Here is a 19292-nt window from a genome sequence, read left to right on the forward strand (position 1 = left end):
TTCACTCTTGTTCACAAAACACATCACTCTTACTTTGATTTTACTTCACTCTTTTTCACAAAACACATCACTCTTACTCTGAATTTACTTCACTCTTGTTCACAAAACACATCACTCTTACTTTGATTTTACTTCACTCTTGTTCATTGAACACCTCACTCTTACTCTGATTTTACTTCACTCTTGTTCACAAACGCATCACTCTTACTGTCATTTTACTTTAGTCTTGTTCACAAACGCATCACTCTTACTGTCATTTTACTTCACTCTTGTTCACAAAACACATCACTCTTACTTTGATTTTACTTCACTCTTGTTCACAAAACACATCACTCTTACTCTGATTTTACTTCACTCTTGTTCACAAAACACATCACTCTTACTTTGATTTTACTTCACTCTTGTTCATTGAACACCTCACTCTTACTTTGATTTTACTTCACTCTTGTTCATTTAACACCTCACTCTTACTGTCATTTTACTTTAGTCTTGTTCACAAACGCATCACTCTTACTGTCATTTTACTTCACTCTAGTTCACAGTACACATCACTCTTACTCTGATTTTACTTCACTCGTGTTCACAAAACACATCACTCTTATTCTGATTTTGTTTCACTCTTGTTCACAAAACACATCACTCTTATTCTGATTTTACTTCACTCTTCTTTACGAAACACTTCACTCTTATTCTGATTTTACTTCACTCTTCTTCACGAAACACATCATTTAGTGGTTTACAAAACACAACAATGAATTAAATAGTAAAAAGATATTAATGTAAAATAAGTACTTGTTAATTCACTGATGAAGTTTTCTACAATAGTTCATGAACGCTTGAAGTTTACAATCATTTTTTCCACATCTATGTTATTGGTTTTCCCATATTCTTCATAATGCTTTGATGTTACTGACAACATATTCAGTGACTGATGGTTTTTTTCCGACAATAATAATGCGCTGCAATACTTTGCTCTCAGTCTTTGGAGTATTCCTTTGCTTCTTGTAGTTAATCCACACTTCCAATCTTGTTCGCGCTCACCATGATAACATTCCAAATGTCGCATCAAAAAAACTCCGCAATCTTCTACATTTGATGTTGTTCTCCAAGGCATTTTGAGCCTTATTATCCTCACATGCTTTATTGATTTGCTTTGGTTGTGATACCCCATTTTTGTCAAATAATGACAAAAATATAATTTCTACAATATATCATCATGAATATCAGATGTAGTTCACTATAAAGAGAACTATAATTCATTGTAATCACAAAAACACTGCACTATATATCGTGTATACTTACCACATTTTCAGGTATGCCACCATATTTGACTGTTATGTCCACATCGTCAGCATTCTTTGAATTGTCAATCAGCACTATACTGTTAGTACTAAATCTGAAGCGTATGGTATAGTAATGTTCCGCAGCACAAATTGGAAAGAACACCTACATAGATAATAATAATAATTTCAGAATAAAAACAACTAGAGAATATAATAAAGAATCAATTGTGTTCAGTATTTACCAAATCTACGTCGGCCCATTTGAAATACGGAATTTGTTCAACCTCAGTTTGTAAATTGTCACAGAATCTATCAATTATGGTCATGAGGTCAACCCCATCAGGCCGGTGAACAACTGTATACAGCTGAAAAATGAGACAAGTTAAATCTGGATTGAAATAATTCACTTTGTTTTACTTCACCCTTGTTCACAAAACACATCACTCCTACTCGAATTTACTTCACTCTTGTTCACAATACACATCACTCTTTACTTTGATTTTACTTCACTCCGTTGTTCACAAAACACATCACTCTTACTCTGATTTACTTCACTCTTGTTCACAAAAACACATCACTCTTTACTTTGATTTTACTTCACTCTTGTTCACAAATACACTTCACTCGAAATCTAAACCATGTAAACATAACACAAATGCCATACGGTTTTTCTAATCAACTTTAAAATCAGTTAGTGATGTATTTTGTTAACAACAGTGAAGTAAAAACATGAGTATAGTGATGTTTCTTTGATTTTTTGCTATAGTGATGTATTTTATTAACATTAGTGAAGTAAAAACATGGTTATAGTGATGTGTTCAACTGTTAGAGTGATGTTTCTTTGATTTTTGGATATAGTCATCTATTTTCTTCATATCAGTGAAGTAAAAACATGCTTAGAGTGATATTTTCCACTAAAACTTACATTATATCAAATGAAATAGGGAAGCAGATACATTCATTCCTAGCAAGAGCAGAAATATTAATCACTTTTTTGCATTAAGCAATTTTTCTTTCCAGTGTATCTAACTTATTTTACTTGTACAACATCTATAAAATACAAAGAATTCCACTCAACATCATCATCCTGCTCACCGTGTTCTATGCTCTAACAATATGAGACAAAATTGGCAACCATTAGTAGCATTTTTGCATCAAACTTCGACCGGCAAACTATTAATCCTAAAAAGTGACATTTTCAAATCAAATACGAACTCCTCCTGCTCATCTGATCCATTGGATGATCCCTTATATTTCATAGCTCGTAGAGATTCTGCTGTCGAGTCGCTGATGTTCAGTAGATACTGTACTCTTGCTACTTTCTCAGGCGCCTGATCGCTTTTCAAGTACACGAGAAAGAGGTCCTGCCAGTTCCTCAGGCACCTCCCATGAAACGGGGGTTGGCGGGTACAAACCTTGTCGCAGCTAACAAATCGTTCAGAGAATTAACCTGCAATGAGATAGAAATTTAGTCGAGCAACACTCGTGTGTGAGACTATTGTAAGACCGCAGAATGTAAACTAAACTGTGCCACTTACCACTCCTTGATTGTTTCTCTGCCGTAGCAGTGCTACTCTGCTTACTGCTTGAACAAGAGAATTAGATAATCTAGCCTGAGCAAGTTCATGAACAACTTGTCTGGCCTTCCTCAGCATCGATGGCTACGGCGAAGGCAACAACGATGTTGAATCGCATTTAATTTGCAGAAGAGAAGAGGGAAGAGGTGAAGAACACGGGTTTGTTCTCAACGAATTGAACTTGTGAATTTGCAATGACGTAATTTTGGCTGCAAATAACAATATACCCCCGCTTTGTTATTGTGGAGTAAATTTTGATTGAGGGAACTAATTCTTTCTCCTTAATTCGATAATTACATGTATTAATACTAGGCCTTGATTTCTTGATCTTGTGGCGGTGATTTGTTCTCTAGCTATATAGTTAATGGGCACTTGCCCTAGATTACCTACCCTATATATATATATATATAATGGTGCATTATAAAATGATAACCCCAATTTGTGTGATAACCCTATAACGAAATCTCCACCACACATTTTTAAAAATATGTGCATAGATTTAATCTAACAAAACTATCATTTTATCAAATAAAACTATCATATTCGGATATCTTAAGGGCAAATTTGTCATTTCGTTGTAAAATTGGGCGCGTAAAAAGAGTCATGGATTAAACGCTACATTCAATTTCTCTCACACTCAAACTCCTCAAACGAATCCGAATCCGCCGTCAAACCCTCCGTATCTCCATCATGAAGGGGGCTGGCCAGCGGAAGCGTGCGGACAAAACGGATCACATGATTTGATCTATTTAGCAGATTATTTAGACAAAATCTATTCGCGTAATTATCCACATTATCATGCTCATAACTTGAATTAAAACATGCTTTAGCACATAAAATTCCTAAAACATGCTTATTACGGAATTAGCCATATACCCTCGTTGATCCAATCAAGAATCGATGATGGCTTGCTCCGTCTCCACGTGAAGAGCTTCATACAAGACCTCGGATCTTCTGACTGGTGTCCCGGACTATACGCTGATATTTGTGTGGGCAAATCTCACCAACCGTACTAGGACTCGAATAATGGAAGACCAGAACTCAGCTCACGGAGGAGAGTCAACAAAATTTTCGAAAATCACTCTTTAGAGGGGGGGACGAAAATTTGACAAAATAATTGTTGTGTTTTCTTCGTCCTTTATTCTCCTATTTATTTAAGTCACATATTGGGCCCAGTCAGGGATCTAAGGAAGAATCTGGAACAAGGCCTCACCCAATTAGCTTTTTACTAATTAAATTGAACCCACAATTTAATATAAGCTTATATTGGAATATTACGAGCAGCCACTACAGAAGTAATATTGCAACTGCCTTCCAAATCCGAAATTACAAGTATTCCGGGTTTCCTTTAATTGTATTGATTTATTTCCCGCGCTTAAGATGGAAACATCCATTAATTAATTAATATCTGCTATAGACTTAATTAATTAACATATTTCGAATTCCAAGAGTGACTTAGCAAGAAACTCTTATTTATTATTCATAGAGTAATCAAACTCCAACTAGCTAGGTTCCGAATAATAAAACCTCGTTTCGAGCTCCTCTTGTGGATGTTATCAAACGAGACTCTCCTCGCGCACGTTTCAACATAATAGCAATCCTAGCACCTCTAGATAATGATCACCACTACCCCAATATACCTGGATCGTTGGGTTACGAAAAACCCGCACCTTTGGTAAGTCAAAGTAGTGGATACTCAATATCGTATGCTCAATGCTAACGTACATTGATTAAGAAATTAATTCTCAAGACCTCAGTCTTTCAGTAGATAGCATAAAAGACTCGTCTTTATGTTAGATCCATTCAGTGCTATATACCACACCAACGTCATCTTATTTCAATAAGGTTTAGAAATAATCGGACTGACATTGCAACCTTTCGCGATAGGTAGTCTAGGCCTATAGGTTGTGAAATTCTTATTTTTCTTTGTTTAGAACTGACCGTGTTACCTTAAATTGGACGACGCCCACAACCGGTCTACTAAAACAAAGACTTAGACTTTGTTACGTTTGCTCATACATTTAAATATGCAATAAACAAGCATTAATGTAAAACATAACAACATTATGACAAAAATAATCTGTTGCATTTATTGGAAAAATAACCATTAGAGTTTTTACAGTATCCAATCACTCGAAGGTGAGTTCTTAGAATACAAAACCCTAACAATCCTCCCACTTATACTCAAGACAAGCTTTCGAGTATACAAAAATAGTACTGCACACGTCTAGAAATTTCTTCTCCCACTTATACTGAAAGCGAGTTGAGGTCTTGAAATGAGTCGAACTTCCTCATCCCGTCAACGTGGAACTCGAAGATTTTAACCCCTTTAATTAACCACCTTTTAACCGCCAAAGGCTTTTGTAAAAGGATCTGCCAGGTTGTTCTCGACGGCAATCGTTGACCACTTTTATGTCTCCTCTCTGCACTAATATCTCTAATGATATGATACTTCCGCTCTAGTGTGTTGCCTCGCTTTGTGAGCTCTTGGTTCTTTCGGAGTTTGCCACGCAACCAAAATTGTCTCACAATAAATAAGTGATGCTCTTGGGCAGATTCGAAACCACACCACCTAAATCCATAAGGAAGTTCTTGGAACCATACAGCCTCTTTGCAGCCTCTGATGCGGCCACATACTCACATACTCCGGCTTCCATGGTCGAGTCCGCGATGCATTTCTTTTCACACTCTTCCAATTAACTGCTCCAACTCGTAAGGTTTGTGAACACATATCCTGAAGTAGATTTTCTCGAGTCCTGATCAGCTTGAAAGTCTGAGTCAGTATATCCCAAAGGACAGAGCTCGACTGCATTGTAAACTAGAGCATAGTCCTTAGTCCGTTAAGGTACTTGAGTATGTTCTTTACGGCAGTCCAATGTCCTTAGCCCGGATTCGACTGATATCTTGCCACCATGCCAACAGCAAAGCAAATATCTGGTCTAGTACAAAAGCATAGCATACATGAGACTTCCAACTGCCGAAGCATATGTCTCAGACGGCGTTTTAGGGCACATCTCTTGAGATAAATGGATGCCACGTCTAAAAGGTAAGAAACCTTTCTTGGCGTCCTGCATGCTAAAACGACTAAGTAATGTTTCGATGTAAGATTCTTGAGATAAGCACAACAATCTTCTTCTCTCGATTCCGAAGAACCTTGATCCCGAGGATGTGTCCCGCGTCTCCCATATCCTTCATCTCGAACTGGTTTGATAACCATATTCGAACTGATGACAACATCTTTTTATTGTTTCCAATTAGAAGAATGTCATCTACAATATAAAACTAAGAACACCCACATTCCCCTTATCAACTTTCTTATACACGCAGCTCTCACTTGGGCACTTTTCAAATCCAAACTTGCAAACAGTTTGATCGAAACATTGGTTCCCACGATCTGGATGTTTGCTTGAGGCCATAAATGGCCTTCTTAAGCTTCCAAACCATATGTTCTTTGCCCTTTATGGCATATCCTTCAGGTTGTTCCATGTAGATGGTCTCCTCAAGACTGCCGTTTAGAAATGCAGTCTTAACGTCCATCTGCCATACATCCCAATCCATATAAGCTGCAATAGACAACAGTATCCGATCGATTTGAGCATGGCCACTGGGGAGAAGGTCTCATCATAATCGATGCCTTCCTTTTGGGTATACCCCTTGGCCACTAGTCTTGCTTTGAAGACTTTAACTCATCCATCGGGTCCACGTTTACGCTTATATATCCACTTGCTCCCAATGGCAGTACAACCTTCGGGTAGGACGAACAAATCATAGACGTCTTTGTCTATCATAGATTGTAGTTCCGAATCCATTGCTTTTACCCATTCGCAATGATCGATATCTGCCTGCGCCTCCGCAAAGTTCCAGGGATCTAATACATTGCTGTCCGAGGAGTGATCCATAGATTCTCCCAAACCAATGTATCTGTCGGGCTCATGTGAGACCCTCCCACTGCGGCGCGGCACTACAATATTTTGAGTAGAAGTTGAAGTTTCGGGAATTGTTTGTACACTTGGTACTTGTTCTTGGTTAATGGAACTTGTGACTGAAGTTAGCTCATCAAGAGCCACTTCACTACTGGGTTTATGATTCATTACATAGTCTTCCTCTAAGAATGTCGCGTGAGTGCTCACAATGACTTTCTTATCTCGGAGACTAAAGAATTCATAACCTTTCGTTCCTTTGGGTAACCTATAAACAAACATACCTCCATCCTAGATCCTAGCTTAGTTGGATCCTTTTCCAATACATGAGCCCGGGCAACCCCAAACCTTGAGATGTGCTAGATTGGGCTTACGCCCAGTCCACAACTCATATGGAGTTTTAGGTACGGATTTTGATGGTAAATTGTCTAAAATGTGACTTGCGGAAAGCAAGGCATGTCCCCAAAACGAAATAGGCAGACGTGCATAACTCATCATCGATCGAACCATGTTTAATAAGGTCCTGTTCCTTCTTTCAGCCACGCCGTTCTGCTGGGGCGTGCCCGGTGCAGTCAGTTGGGATTGAATTCCCACTTCCGATAAGTAGTCCAAAAAATTCGGCACTGAGGTATTCGCCTCCACGATCAGTTCGTAGGCATTTGATATTCTTCCCATGATACTTCTCCACAAGAGTCTTAAAGTCTTCAAACTTGTCAAAAGACTCTGACTTATGACGCATCAAGTAGACATATCCACTTTTCGAGAAGTCATCAATAAATGTGATGAAGTATCGAAAACCACCTCTTGCCTCAGTTGACATTGGTCCACATACATCGGAATGAACGAGCTCAAGTACTTCCTTGGACCTATTGCCCTTAGCCTTAAAAGGCCTCTTGGTCATCTTGCCTTCTAAGCATGACTCACACTTATAAAAAGGTTCCTCCTCTAAACCTTTGATAAGATCTTGTTGAACAAGAGAATGGATCCTCCTTTCATTGGCATGACCAAGTCTAAGGTGCCACAAGTACGTTTCGTTCATTGAATTTGAAGGTTCTTTTCGTTTCTTTGAAATTTTCGATGTTGTATTGAGTTCTGATTTGCGATTATTAAACTGTGTAGAAGTGATTGTGTACAAATTGTTTTCCATGATACCACGACAGATATAAGAACCATCTTTCTTAATAACGCAGTTGTCATTAAAAGAAATCGAATATCCATCATAAACCAATTTAGAAACTGAAATTAAATTTCTTCTAAAAGAAGGTATCAACAAAACATTCTTCAAAATCAAAAATCTATCACTACTAAAACGCAAATAAATGTCTCCCACTGCAACGGCCGCCACTTTGGTAGCGTCGCCCAGCTGGACTTCGATCTCATGATCATGTAGCCGTCTTGTCACCAGCATTAAGTCAGGATCAAAACAAATATGATCAGTGGCTCCTGTGTCAATAACCCAAGTGCATTCCGACGGCGACGCATATTTGATTGGGATGGGGTTTCCTCGAGTGGGACTCGAGTCGGAAATAACAATCACTGTGGGAGCGTCTTCTTCCTTCACATCATCTAAGCCAAATAAAGAAGCTAGGAGATTGAATTCAGGCTCGTCTCTGTGATAGTATGCCGCCGCAAAGGTGTTCTTATACAGATAAAAAAATGGCCATAAGAATACATATGATGCTTTGTGGACTATATATCACACAATATCACACAATGTATGTAATAGAAGTAGTTATTACCTTCAATATTTCGACCCATACACAATCATCAGCCATGACAAAGTTTTGACGTGGAAGCCACGTCGCCCCTGTAGTGTGTACCACCTCTTTGAAGGTGTGGTATCGGGACTGAAGCTCCGTTAGCCGGTCAGACAGCTTCGAGATTGTGAGTTTGACCCCCAACTCACCCTGTATAGCCAACCCACACTCGTTCAAGACCCAGGAGGGTATATCACTGCCTTCCCAACATGCGTTGTCGCGAAAACGTTTGATGGTTGACAATATCAGATGATCCATACGTGGATTCCAGTTGCCTTGGTACAAAAAACGATCTTGCAGTGGTATGTTCATAGCCATGACAGAAAGTTATAGATATATGAAGTAGAAAGATGTTTACTGAAAAGTTGAAGTGCATGGCCTTTTTATAATGCCCATCTTTGTTAGAGGTGTAGTTGGTTACTTCACACAACTACCCACTCCGACCTCAGTAATGAATGCTTAGCTTTAATTGAAGATGTGATAAACCTGCATAATATCTCCTCACTTCATTCATTCTCTGAGAGTGGATTGAGATCGAACTACCCCAACTACCCCAATTTATAAACTAAACGCAGAGGCTTCTGCCAACTATTTTCTATGCTTTATTCATTTCATGTTAAACACTTTTTTTCTATGAAACAACAAAGTACTCAAAAATAACCATCATCTTGCAAGAATTATTGACTTTAATTATTAGTGAATTTAAATGCAAGAATTATGGAGTAGTAAATAAGCGGTGCTTAAAACGCACGGATTTAGAGGTCCTATATTTATAGAATGATAAATCTCATCTATATTATTCTCTTTTATTTTACTTTCTCCTAGTTAACTACTATTTATTATTATTTTCGTCAAACACGTGCCGAATAGTAGTCAACCACTTGAGCTGGGACAAATAAAACATCTACAAAGATGTGAATATTAAAAAAATTAACTATAACTTTTGATCTATTGCGTTCACTAGTATTTAAAGTCAATAATGTATAATAAAATATGCTTAAATGCAAACATCTTTTTGAGTATTTTTTGCTGTTTCATAGAACGAAAAAAGTGTTTAGAATGACCTGAATAAACATAGAAAAAAGTTGGCAGAAGTGCTGCGTTTAATGTTGTGTTATTAACCATAGCAGCTCTCACATCTACCATTCGTCTGAGCAGTTCTTCAATGTGCACCATTTTCGGTGTCCACTTTACAGTTTGCTCCCACTATATTTGCATAAATTGGCAATTTATTGCAGTTAGATGCTGACCCCTCTCCTCTTTCTCCTATAAACCAACATCAATAAATAGCTCTGCAAATGGTTGTATAACTCACCATACCCGCCGGTTTATGGGGCGGTTCAAAATCGCCGGTTTTCGGCCTGAACCGCCGGTTCGGCGGTTCGCCCAAATTTTTTTTTTCATTTTTCTTATTTTTTTATGTATGAAATGTGCGTAAATAAAATTCAAAAAACACGATGGAATGTGTAATTTTATTGAGATTACATGTTACAATAGTTACAAATCACAAAAACCTTGAGGTCTTGAAGACTTAAACAAAAATTTAAATACAACGAGACTACTAGTCAACAACGAACCTAATTACAAATAACAAAAAGACTTAGAAGTTCTTATAAAAAAAACTTATAAGTATATATACTCTTAGTCGGCGAAGGAGATCTTTCTACATAACTAAATTGAGGACACCTTTAGCAATTCAACTTTAAATGTTGAGTTAGTCTAACAATCAACAATTATAATAGAATTGTCAAAATATTCCCGGATTTAGCCTTATAGAGAAATCTACTTCATCGACTAGTGTATATACAAATACAATTATTTAATTGTACTTGCATATTTTTAAAGTAGGAACAAATGGAAAAAAAAGAAATAAAGGAAAAAGGACTTGAGCTCAACTTAAATTTAAAATTTAAGTTGAGGTGCCTACGTATCCCCAATGCTCATTTGCATTAGGGAATCAAAGCTCACGTAGTTCTCTTACCTTACTTACCTATTTGGCGTGGCCGGCGGCGGTTGACGGTTGGCCTACGATTCATCCCCAGTGAATTCATCTTGTGATCCCTCCTGACGATCATTCCAATCATTTTCTTGTTCTCTGACGTCGGCTTTGGCCCAATCATCAAGTAACATCACGGCTTCCATATTTTTCGCGGAGAGCTTACTTCTTGATTCATCCAACACATGCGAGCCAACACTAAAAGCGGACTCGACGGCGACAGTGGAAGTCGGAATGGAAAAAATCTCCTAGGCCATTGACGCAAGTATGAGAAAATCTTTCTCGTGGGTTCCCCACCAATCGAGGACGCCGATTTGGGCGGGAGGAGTAGGACCTTCATCACCAAAGGAAAAGAGTGAATCGAAAAATAAATCTAATTCACTTACCATATCTGAGGACCTTCCGCCGGTGTTGTGGTTGTATAGGTCGGCTAATTGGGATTGCGCGTCGGGGTCATCATAATCGGCTTGAAATGCGAAGCCATAGTTATGTTATGGAGGAGGGGGGGTCTTCTGACTTGGTGGGTACTGTTATACTTGGTTTCATATTCGGTGTAGAGAGCACGCAAGTTAAACTCGAAGGTTTGTTGGATAATTGACCTGTCCGGGAGGGTTATTTGAAATGTTTCTAAGGGGTCTACTCCAAATTCGTCACTGGTATCCGATTGCACCGTTTGAAGTGGACCAAGATCAATAGAACTCAAATTGTTATAATAAAAATCTAAAATTCTGGAGGTACCGGCTAATTTCCATTTTGGATCCAAGACCGTTGCAATCAAAAACACCGTTGGAATCTCACTGAAATACTTAAGTCATTTTTCATTTATATAATTTCAAACACACATGAATTCAGGTGAAGAGGAAGCATTTTTCATTGTAGTTTTAAAACCAAATGATATATACATGCAATGCTTTAAAACACGAACAGCAATGCAATAATAAACACCCGATAATTCAACAGTAGCATTTTTGAAATATTTGAACAATTTAAATAAAGCCACGCTATGATCCCAACAACTATAAGAAAGATATAAATCATGAAAGGGGTAGGTTCTAAAAAAATCACATAAAGAATCTTTATGCGTCAAAGTAGAATTCAGACAATCATATGTCGAATTCCATCTATGAGACACATCCATAGTAAAATTCGTATATCTTACATTCTTTTGATGGCAATATTTCTTCCAAGCTCTGCCATTAGCTGGCTTTTGATGGATTAATCTAACTGCAGTTCTAATAGGACTAACATGCTTTTGCCATAATTCAAGCGCATCTTGTACACATAAATTTAAAATATGACATATGTATCTTTGATGAAAATACTTACCTCCAATTACCGGAGCACAAGCCGCAATCAAATCACTAATACTTGCGGTGTTAGCAGTTGCATTATCAAAACCAATAGAAAATATCTTATTGCATAATTGAAACTCATTCAAAACTTGAATAATTAAAGAAGCAATTTCGGGTGCAGTGTGTGGTGTCTCAAATTCTCTAAAACCAATTAAACGCTTACTCAAAGTCCAACTATTGTCCACAAAGTGAACTGTAATGCCCATGTATGAATGCCGGTTAAAACAATCAGTCCATACATCTGAGCAAATGTTCACTTTGTGGCCCAAGTTAACTAAATAACGTGATAATTCAACCTTTTTCTCTAAACATTGTCTAACGGTAGATCGTTGAACGATCATTTGACCTATTCTTTTGATAGCTACGTTTAAACCACTTTGCATAGTAACCTCAAATTTTTTGTCATCATAAACATTAAAAGGAAAATGCTTCATTGCAGCCCATCTAGTCATAATGTCAGAAAAAAAATTTTGATCATATTTAAAAGAGGCGTACCTGACGAACCTGAGCCACTGGGTTGGAAGTTTAGTTGGGTTTGGGTAGAGGTAGTGCCACATTCTACCGGATGCTTTGTCACCAAATGACGACGGAGGGTGCCATATCCCCACCACTCGCAAATTTGTAGACTTTATCGCAAATGACGACGGAGGGTGCCATATCCCCTAAACCCTAAACTTTATCACAATAGTTACAATATGCACGGAATACGAGAATGAGATCTATCATCATTGTTGTCCGAGTCCGACGATATAGACACGTCGTACTCATCATTTTGTTGGGAACCATCGCTCCCGCCCCCACCTTGATGCATTTCAGCGAGTAGCATGGTCATCCTATGATCTTCTTCTATCTATAAATATAATATAAGTTGAAGTTTAATTAGGAACACAAAAAAAATTAAAAAAATCAATCTTATGAAATTATGAATTGTAAAAATAATTTTATTTTTTAGAACTTACTTGCAGGCGTTCAGCCGCCACTCGGGAAACCTCTTTCGTAACTTCTCGACGACTAGGTCGCCTTGATTTTGAGGGACGACTACTTTGATCTTGGGCAATTCCTTTGCCCCGATCACCACGTCCCGGTCCACCACGAGAAGAAGACATAGTGATAAATGAAAGTAGTATGGATGGAATATGGAGTATAGAATAAATGGTAAATTACGAACACAGCAACAAATATAGTAGTAAGTAGTAACTAGTAAACAACTTCAGCAATTAAAAAGAATGAGGAGAGAATTGAGAAAGTGAGATTGAGAATGAAATCCTTGTTAACACAAGAATGGGGTGAGTAAAAATGAGGGGGGAAGTGGGGTATTTATAGGAGTAAAATAGTAAGAAATAAAAAAAATTGAAATTTCAAATTCGGTCGGTTTACCGCCTGAACCGGCGGTTCGGACCAAAACCGGTGGTTCAGTCCACGGTTTCTGACGGAAACCACCGGTTTCGGACCGGTTTTCAGGCCTATACGCTGCACCCTACGCTCTGCCACCTGAAAAAGCACTGGAACCGTCAGAAACCGACAGTTCAAACCGACGGCTTTTCTGCAACCCTCGCCTGCAACCCTACGCCCCTAGCCGGAATCTGCCCGTTGGGACCTTTGAACCGCCGGTTCACGGTTCATGATTTTCACGAACCTGAACCGACCCGCTTGAACCGCGAAACCGCCGGTGCCGGTTCCGGTCCATGAACCGGCGGTTCGGAACCACCGGGCTGGTTTGGTTTGTGCATGCTTATCGTGGGAGCTCCGCCAACAAACACTCCCCTTAATTCTACCTCTGCAAAATGTGATGAAATCAAAGAAAGGAATGATGATGTTGGGATATTAACCGAGAAAAATGCGTAGCCATAACTTGTGTAGGGAGTTAATGTATAAAAGAAGGTATCAGCTTCCTATCAACGCCTACCTAAAAAAATTTCTTTCACCTCCAAACTTTTATTTTCAAGCAAGTAGACGGAAAACTTTCCAACCTTCCAATACCAAGTTTTCAAGCTTCTTTCTTTAAGAAGGAGAGTTTCAAGTCACATCATAGAAATCTCTTATCATCCTTTTGAGATAATAATTCTCAAACCACAAGTTAAATCTTTTCAAGTTTTTTTTATCAAACACGTCATGTTAGCATGAATTTATATTGAACTTAGAATCACAACCAAGCATGCTCCCAAAAAATCAATCTTTCAAATTCATTTATTTTATGCAGAGCCTAATTTACATACAACATATGCAAAGTCTTAGAATCACAAAAAAAAATAGGAAAGGAAAAACTCCTAAAACGTTTTATCTTTGGAAGATAAGCGCCTTCAGAAATTTATAACAGAAAGTCTAACTGTTCAAAATTAATTTCCTTCGGTCAAAGTGAAGTTAGGAGAGTTTTTTACCTTCCTTTAAAATTTCAGAACGATCGGACAATGTTTGAACCTCCGATCGTGTACAAAACCAACGCTGACACTGTAGAAAATGACAGCCACTTCCGAAATTAATACTGGAAAATCTAACCGTTAAAATTTGATCCCCTTCGGTACGAATGATACTTTATGAGTCGTCTACCTTCGGTTAAAATTTCGGGACGATCGGATATTGTTTGGACTCCCGATCATTAAGAAATCCGAGGCTATATCTTGTTTAACGAAAAAAAGAAAGAAAGATAGGGACAGAGAGAGAGAGAGTTAGAAAGAGATGTTGAGCAGATAGAGAGAAATGGATTTCACGTATAGAGTTTCTGAGGGTGGAGCCTATTTTGACTTATTTAAGTACTTGGACTAATATTTGTAGCTCCTTTGTCATTGGGCCATTTCAAGTATAAAATTGGTTTGGCCATAGACTTTATTTTTATGGGTAATATTTTTAGTGCTTGATGGGTTAAATTTTTTAGAGTTATTTGGACTAAAACCAACTAATTCTTCATTTGAGATTAATTGATTTTAATATTAGGATTAAATTAATTGCTTGAGATTAAATTCTCTTAAATTAATTTAAATAATTGAGTTTGCATGATTTGATCCTCGGATTTACTAAATTAATCGAGAGATTAATTAATGTCAATAATTAAATCTCTGGGTTTAATTAAAGTGAATGAGTTATGAAAGAGAGAAGAAAATATGATGCATATCCTAGGAGCATGTCATCCACTTTTATTTATTTCTCGGCGTTCAATAGACTATTATCTTTTATTCGACAAGGTCCATCACACGGAATTAACTCCAAAGGGAGTTAATATTGTCATACGGAGTCAGAAGCGTACGAGGTAAACTTTTGTATCCTACATACAAATATGGATAAAAATATGAAGTATATTTGAGATAATATTTATTTATCCAAATGATGTTGTCTTGCCATAAAGATGTTATTTTATGTAATGATGCCTATCTGTTTGGTTATACCGAATGTGCTATGCCAAATAAAGTAAGAAATCAAATTCGGGTCCCAGCAAGGGGAGAGTCCCTACTCGGACTAGTGTACACGTGGACTGTGTGTCATCGGTAAGGTTGACCGGTCCGGTGCCCGTGGAAAGTGGACACTTTCCCGGCACATTAATGTTAAGGTGACCGTAGGAGAACACCATCTCTACGGCACAAGATGTTTAGATATGGCAAAGAACAGAAAGAACTTAGACTGTGCGGTCGAAACATGATTTTTAGTAAGCTCAGGTCTTTTTAATAAAACCGCTGAGTGTTATTGTAATAATGGTTTAGCAATCTTTTAAATGTATTATTGTATTTTTCAGCAATGTGTTCAATGAGTACCTTTGTACTCAGCCCTGCATGTATTTTTAAATGTGCAGGTTGAGCTGTGTTGGAGTGAACGATGCTAATTAAACCAGACCTACTTATATTTCCATTCAATACTCTTGGAAGTTCGTGTCTTCATACATGGAACCGCGTTCAGTTCCTTCCACTGTGCATTGAAGCAAGTGAAATCCTTTATGTCTCTAAAGACTCTGATAACTAGTCAGTACATTGTATGGTCCCCGACTCGAGTCATTGTGATCGAGCCATTCTATTCATGTATTCACAGTTTATACTCTACAGATAGAAAGTTCAACCATTAAATCCATCTTTTCATACTCAACCCACATTCTTAATATCCACCCAAGTCACGGTTTATTGAACCTTGCTATAATTAGCAAAGTTGGGTCGTGAAAGAATGGTATTAGACCAGTTCTTTTCTGGTTTGAACTAGACCTGCCCACGGTTCATGAACCGGCGGTTTCGGTTCGGAACCGCCGGTTCCGGCTTTGGGAAATATGGACCCGGAACCGAACCATGAGGCTGTTTCACGGTTTCGGTTTCGGTTTCGGTTCAAAAACTGGCGGTTTCGGTTTCAGTTCTAAACCACCGGTTTTCGGACGGTTCGTAGCGGTTTAGGTTCGGTTTCGCGGTTTTTTTCCTTAATTTTTTTGCCATGTAGTTTGCAATTATAAAATAAATTGGAACAAGGAAATGATAGTTTAAATTGAATTAAGACGAGTAAGGTGAAAATGATATCAAATTTACTATTTACATATACAAGTTACAATGTAATTAAAATGTGATAAAATTTATAAACAAGTTACAATGTGATATAATTTACAAACAAATTACAAAGTGATATAAATAGGGGAAATGAGATCCAATTTGAATTTAAAATTAGCATTTAAATATATAACTAAATAAATAAAAATAAAAGAAATTGTGTTTTGTGCAATCAATTTGAATAGTGCAGCCATCACCCACCGTCAACCAATCAATTTTGAAGACTCAACTAATCAATTTTGAAGACTACAAATTCATTAACCAATGTTAATTAGAGTATTATGCTTTATTTAAAGTAATCAATTCTTCTAAGTTTTATTAAACAATGTTTAATAAATATTTATTAATAATGATCCATACTCCATAGACTCCATACGTAAAAAACTGTGTTAATTAATAAAATCAGAAATAGTATTATAAAGTTATTACCATAATCAATGGTCCATATTCCATAGACTCCATCTTGTAATCTAGTCTATTTTTTTATTATCTTTTCTCTTATGTTTGCCAAATTACCATCCAATTTTACCAAATAGTATTATAAAGTCATTTTTGCTACAAAATTTTGTCTCACATATAGTTTCCACAGATATTACCAAATCCAAAAATGAAAGTTACTTATAAAAGTATAAAACTAAAAAACTGGATCATTCAACAATATTTTATTTAATGGAGTATAGTTTTAATATAAGGATTAACTATGTTTAAATTTATCATTGCATTGGCGGTTCGAAACCGTGAAACCGCCGGTTAACCAGGTTCGGAACTGGCGGTTCGGTCGCGGTTTCGGTTCAAAAATTTGGAACTTTAACCGAACCACGTTTCTAAAATTTACGGTTTCGGTTTGGGATATTTCTCGCGGTTTCGGTTCGGAACCGTAACCGGTGGTAACGGTTTCGATTTTAACCGCCGGTTTGGTAAACCTTGGGCAGCTCTAGTTTGAACCCGAAAGTCTTCTTTCAGCCATAGTCTAGACTCGTTTTGCTAGACTAACCCAGTAGCCTAATAAGGTCTCAACACTCCTACTCATCACGCTCAACCAAGAAACAGTTAATTTCCTCTCCCAAGGTAAAGTTGATGATATTCGAACACGTGAGTAATAGAGATTTCTTGCTCTATTTGTGTGCATGATAGATGAATGAAGTAACTCGTACTCTTTAAAGTGAATCCTTGAATGAAGTAGTGTGTTTTTACTACATGGGTCATAATAGTGGCAACTACACCGTGCTGAAAAATTCTGTCTAGGAGTCTGGATTTTAAGTGGGACAGACGTGACCCCTCCAGTTCTTCCTGAGAATTTATTAGGAATGGAAATTCTATCCAGGGGATTGACGAATCAATGTGAGAAATTTCTGAATCGTTTCGTCACACTATTTAGAGATTTTATCTGCCATAGAAAGAATTCATTTCCGCATTCCTGAGCAGGAAACAAATGATGAATAAAGTAAGTGAACGGCGTTGCTAGACATGCTTTAAGTATTCCAACCATGTGAGTACTTCAAATCGACTATCATCTAAATGCAAATATCACATATGAATCGCCATCGGAAGAGACCTCTGTGGGCAACATGAAGTGACCGAAGATGAAGCTAGACAAGAAGGATGCCCCCCCAAACCTTGCTGGTAGAAAGTCTAGACCATAGTCCCCTTGGACGGATCTCCTTGAACCAGAACCCAATGCACCCTCGAACTCCAAGTAGGAAACGAAGCATCTCGATGAGATTGCTTCTAATGAAAACATGGAGCCTCACCAGCATGAGTCAACAGAAGCCCAAACGGCACGTAGAAGGAGTAGTGCGACTATGACCAATGCCGATAAAAACTCCGAGAAGGAGAATTCCGAAGAAGATCCCAACGGCAATCCAGACATCAACCCCACCCAACCTGCACCAGAACATTGATATTTCAGAGTGTTTCCCAGTTGTGACCACGATATCTGTCCCCTTGTAACCAGTTGCTATGATAAGACCCCGTCCCCTTTGTGCTAGTTTCCTTTATATTTATTCGGTTATATTCTGTTGAAGCCAAATCTTTTCCTTAACCTATGGGGCACGAAAATTCCATATTTACTATTGCTTGGAGGACACTTTTTACCAAATTTAAATCCTTTTCAAGCCTATATACACCCCATAACCTAATTCATAATAATCACCAATTCATAGCCTCCAAAATTAGGGGAGCACCAAGGCTCCTCTTCCAACCCTAATAATTCATCTAGATCTTCCTTTTGCCAATGAATTCCATAGCATAAATTTGAGAGTTCTTCATAGTGTAAGGGGTTGAAGAAGGAAACAAGAGATCATCGAAGAGTTACAAGGATTCAACCTTTGGGTTTTATTTGCTTTAGCACTTATGTTCATTTTGTTTTCCCTAAAATCTATGTTTTTAGTTTATTCTATCATGTGTAACTAAACTCATTGAGAAGCCTGCCTCATCATCAGCCAAGAAGGTTAAGCTGGAAATGCATTCTGGCTCCCAAGGGAGCCAGAAACTCTTGTTTCTCTACATAGTATATGACGCTTAGTACATGATAGCCAGTTGCAATTATATTCTCCGTGTTCGATATCCTGGTACTGACCTTTAGCTATACTAGATCAACCTTGTATACTTGTAGGTATTTTTAGTGCTAATAAAAAGTGCATAAAGTTTTTGACGCCGTTGCCGGGGAAATGTAGATAATACTAATTTAGAGTGTAATATTATTTAATTTAATTTTTATTTTTGTTTTATTTTTTGAGGTACTTGAGGAAAGCAAGGAGCGCAACAAAGTCAATGACTTTGTCCCGTTTAAGTAGACTTGTGATATGGGTAAGGACATGGGAATATGAGAGCCTTAAAGACTTGATGAGTGGGCTGTTAGAAAGAAGCAAGAGATGTGCAGAAGAGGTGACTGAAA

General features: G+C 37.7%; 1 long non-coding RNA gene across 1 annotated transcript; it reads right to left on the reverse strand.

The window, feature by feature from the left end:
• Positions 1 to 13210: 13210 nt before the first annotated feature.
• Positions 13211 to 14578, reverse strand: LOC121774783. The gene is made up of 3 exons (XR_006045016.1): positions 14433 to 14578; positions 14264 to 14333; positions 13211 to 13662 (listed from the first exon to the last, which is right to left on the reverse strand). It is a non-coding gene; the product is annotated as an uncharacterized LOC121774783 (long non-coding RNA).
• Positions 14579 to 19292: the final 4714 nt, after the last annotated feature.

This window comes from Salvia splendens, chromosome 17 (assembly GCF_004379255.2).
Source record: "Salvia splendens isolate huo1 chromosome 17, SspV2, whole genome shotgun sequence".
Taxonomy (NCBI): Eukaryota; Viridiplantae; Streptophyta; class Magnoliopsida; order Lamiales; family Lamiaceae; genus Salvia; species Salvia splendens.